The sequence below is a fragment of the Bison bison genome, unplaced genomic scaffold (genome assembly GCF_000754665.1).
Source record: "Bison bison bison isolate TAMUID 2011002044 unplaced genomic scaffold, Bison_UMD1.0 scf7180017864246, whole genome shotgun sequence".
NCBI classification, from domain to species: domain Eukaryota; kingdom Metazoa; phylum Chordata; class Mammalia; order Artiodactyla; family Bovidae; genus Bison; species Bison bison.
Genome location: NW_011494818.1, coordinates 2,033,344 through 2,038,099, shown reverse-complemented (window position 1 = coordinate 2,038,099; position 4,756 = coordinate 2,033,344).

Sequence of the window (4,756 nt, the reverse complement as noted above, 5' to 3'; positions counted from 1 at the left end):
AAATAACATTATGCAATGTCTTACATGCATGAACCATCTCTAGTGTATAAGTACTATGTACATACTGAACCCTCTACTGATGAATTTTACTATTGATTCATTTCCTCTCAAATATGATAGTACACATTAAACTCAATTCAAATCAAGAGATATTTATTCAACAACTATTATTTTGCAAGACACTCTTCAAATACACAAGGCACTCTTTAAACATAATTCCACACAGAAGCAAATTTGATTATAGTCATATAGTCAATATGAGCTTAGAATTTTCTATGCTTTAGGCTCTGTGTTTAGTTTTAGAAATAATCTTAAGAACAAGTATGATCTGATATCTGTTTTTGTAAAATTTATAATTTGGGAAATTCTTTACCGTTCTACTAACAAAAGATAAAAGAAAATAATTTGAAAGATAGAAAATATTAATTAATACTTCATTATTAACTAAGATATTTATTATCCATTAACTCATCATCTAACTTTTGAATTGTAATGAATATGGAATGTGACATGTCTTTTTTTTTATTTTATTTTTAAACTTTACAATATTGTATTAGTTTTGCCAAATCACATTCAGTTAACATAAATTTATTATGATAAATATATTTTGCTTTTTACTTCCATGTTATCTGATAGCATACACATGTAACAAACCATTGACTACTTACTTGAACAAGATTTATGTGTATTTTTCCATTGATATTTCAACTGAAATATTACTGTTAATTCACTTGAAAAGAAGCTGAAAAGCTTAGAGTAGTACAGTTTAGATTAACAGTTTTAAGTCATTTACTTTCTTTTTCAGAACCTCTGCTGCTGCTGTTGCTAAGTCACTTCAAAACTTCAGCAAGTTAAATAATTATTAGTAAAAGTTTATGTATTTTGAACATTGGTAGTATATATTTTATTATAGGGCTTTCCTGGTGTCTCAGTGGTAAATAATTTGTCTACCAATAAAGGAGATGTAGATTTGATACCTGAGTAGGGAAGATCCCTAGAGAAGGAAATGGCAACCCACTCCAGTATTCTTGTCTGGGAAATCCTATGGATAGAAGAACCAGGTGGGTTACAGTCCATGGGGTCACAAAGACTCAAGCATGACTAGCCACTGAGCATGCTCATAGTATACATGTTATACATAATGTGTATACAATACATCCTATACATATTACATACATATATATACATATTAACTATACTGTAGATGGTGACTGCAGCCATGAAATTAAAAGACGCTTGCTCCTTGGAAGGAAAGTTATGACCAACCTAGATAGCATATTCAAAAGCAGAGACATTACTTTGCCAAAAAAGGTTCGTCTAGTCAAGGCTGTGGTTTTTCCTGTGGTCATGTATGGATGTGAGAGTTGGACTGTGAAGAAGGCTGAGTGCCGAAGAATTGATGCTTTTGAACTGTGGTGTTGGAGAAGACTCTTGAGAGTCCCTTGGACTGCAAGGACATCCAAACAGTCCATTCTAGAGATCATCCCTGGGATTTGTTTGGAAGGAATGATGCTAAAGCTGAAACTCCAGTACTTTGGCCACCTCATGCGAAGAGTTGACTCATTGGAAAAGACTCTGATGCTGGGAGGGATTGGGGGCAGGAGGAGAAGGGGACGACAGAGGATGAGATGGCTGGATGGCATCACTAACTCGATGGACGTGAGTCTGAGTGAACTCCGAGAGTTGGTGATGGACAGTGAGGCCTGGCGTGCTGCGATTCATGGGGTCGCAAAGAGACACGACTGAGTGACTGATCTGATCTGATCTGATTCTATGTTGTGATATACATAATAGATCAATTAAAGATAATAAAATATTTTATTATACAAACATAATGGGAAATTTATTAATATAATTTAATTTAGAATTCATTACATGTCCATTTAGGCAATACTTCTCAAACATAAAAGTGCATAAAAAAAAAAAAAGAAAATGCATATAAACTCGAGAAGAACTTCTTAAAATGCAGATTCCTGAGCCCAACTTCCAAAGATTTTCATCCAATATGGTTGAAAGCCTGCATTTCCAACTTTAAGGTAACACTGACTTTGGTGTAAGGAGCATTACACTAGATTTAAAATTTTCTATTAGATTATAATCTACCTGGGAGTCTTGTATTTTAGCATTTTTCTTTTTCAAACTTCATTTGTTATCAAAGAAAAACAACTGAGATACAGGAATACTTACATCAAGATTGCATATGCAACTATAATGTCAAACTTAAGAGATCATATCTACACGTCTTACTGGCTAAGGAGGGAAAAAACCAGCATTGTATGGGGATTCTACCTGAATTTGTATTCCCATATTCATAAGCATGAACAGTCCTACATTTAGAGCTGTATCCACTAAAAGTTAAAAGATGTTACTCAAGGAGCATCAAGGAATTACACAATGCAGGAATTAGTTTCTGCTTGGATTTCTAAAACAAAGTCCCTAAGTATAAACCTAGCTGCTAAATCTTGCAATCACTTCTTGTAAGGAGAGGTGGGGAACATGGAGAGACTGGCATCATATTGCCCCCTTTTTGTTATTTTACAAGGCAAGCAGTAAATATTTTAGAATCTTCTGGGAGGAAATTTTTTTCCCATAGAATTCATTTGAAGAAGACAACACTTAAATGGATTCATTTTGATATTTGGCAAAACTAATACAATTATGTAAAGTTTAAAAATAAAATAAAATTAAAAAAAAAAAAAAAAGAAAATAGTTGGTGCAAAAACAATGTTCATAAAATACAGGGCATTTTATATAAATCTTGTAAAAAAAAAAAAAAAGCCAAATACACAAGAACACTGTTGGTTTCTCAGAATTTAATTGATACCAGAGCAGAGTGTGTTACTTTCTTCACCACCAGGATAGAGGTTCGGACAGATGTTTTAGTGAGGAGGAAGTGGATATTTATAAAAATGATTCACTAAATAAGCTTTATAGTGAGTTGTAAACGAATTTGTAGACAATGCATACAGTTAGTTTAAGAAAGCACTTAGACATTCTTGGTAAGAGCTCTGACAGCAAAATATTTCAAAAATTTTCAGATATGCTTTTAAATTTTGTTTTGGAAAATTCTCCATTGCAGTTATAATGAAGATTCCAGCCCTAGAGTGAGCAAATATATATGTTTTAAGTACATCATATATAATTCTGTAATAACAAGGCTTATTTATTTAGGTTATTGTTGTTTAGCCCTAAATTGTGTCCCTCTCTTTTATGATCCCAAGTACTGTAGCCTGCCAGGCTCTTCTGTCCATGGGGTTTTCAAGGCAAGAATACTGGAGTGGGCTGCTATTTCCTCCTCTGGGGATCTTCCCAACCCAGGTTAGGTCTCTTCCAGACCCAGGGAACAAACCTGGGTCTCCTGCATAGCAGGTGGATTCATTACCCCTGAGCCACTTGGGAAGCCTCTATTTCTCTGGGTACTTATAACTTATAAATCACCATGTATTCATGGCTATTTTGTCCTTTTCCTTTGTCAGCTTCCTGAAATAGTAGCTGTGATTTCTGAGGGTTGAAAATCATCTTAGCTATATATTTTGCTATTCTATTCTAATATTCATTTTCCTTTTAAGTAAAAAAGACTAAAACAAAGCACTTAATAATGATAGTCAGATCTTGTTTTTCTCAATTCTCATTATGACTAACCCAGTTTCTTTTACAATGATTATGAATACTTTAAAAGGCAAAACTACAGCACAACGGTATTTTGTTTAATAGATGTCTAAATTTCCATTTCCTAGTATTTCTGAGACAACCAATGTAGAGACTAAAATTACAGTGATTTTGAACCTGATATCTACTCTAAGATCTGCTTAAAGATACATTTCTACTGAAAATCCAAACTGCTAATGCTTTTCAATAATATCTGAGTGCTTTTGTCTTTAAAATGGAGTAGTTATTAGAAAATTATGTAAAAGTAAATAGAAAAAAAGGGTATCAAAGATATCAAATGTGTGTGTATTATCACAACCCTGTGTTTGATGCAGAAGTACAATTTAACAGTTATTCCTACAGGAGAGAGCCATTCAGGAAACGCTGGAAAATTGTCCAGTCCATGTTAGTCACATGCCACACAAAAATGTATCTGGAAAAAAACTCCTAGAGGCCCTATACCTAATTACAAGTTGAGCTGTTTTCATTCCTTATAACCCTCTATTAGTTTATAACCTCCCAGGGTCAGAGAATTTTCTTGCTATAAATCCACTGAATCATTTCAACAACCTCTGGGTAAAAGCTGTACTAGTTCGATATATAAATTGTCTAACAGGCTTTAATATTAATGTATGAGCTGTACAGAGTCAAACTAAATGTCATTATTAATGATATTTGAAGTTTGTAATGCTAACAATTAACCATGATATCATACTTTTTTTAGTTTTGGCAAAAGGAAAATGAAAGACTGAACAAATCGGTTAAGATGATAACAAAAGTGCAGTTAGGACTTTTAAAATATTCTTGCTTCAAAGGACCCCAAATTTTTTGTGGTTGGAAAAAGATTTTATAGGCAAAGAAAAGCACATCAATTTCATGTGCTAATGCCATCTCCTTTCATTCAACTCCTAAAAATGAAATCCAACTTTATTTTCTATGTTCATCATTCATAATGTCTTCTTTATCTCTTACTTTATCTCAACTCTTGCCATGGATTGACAAATTCATCAAAATCTGTGTGGCCAATGTCCAAATTTTATAACTATGTGTTGATTAGGTTAAAGTATTAGTCCAAATTATCAAATTATTTGAAGATCTATCACTTCTC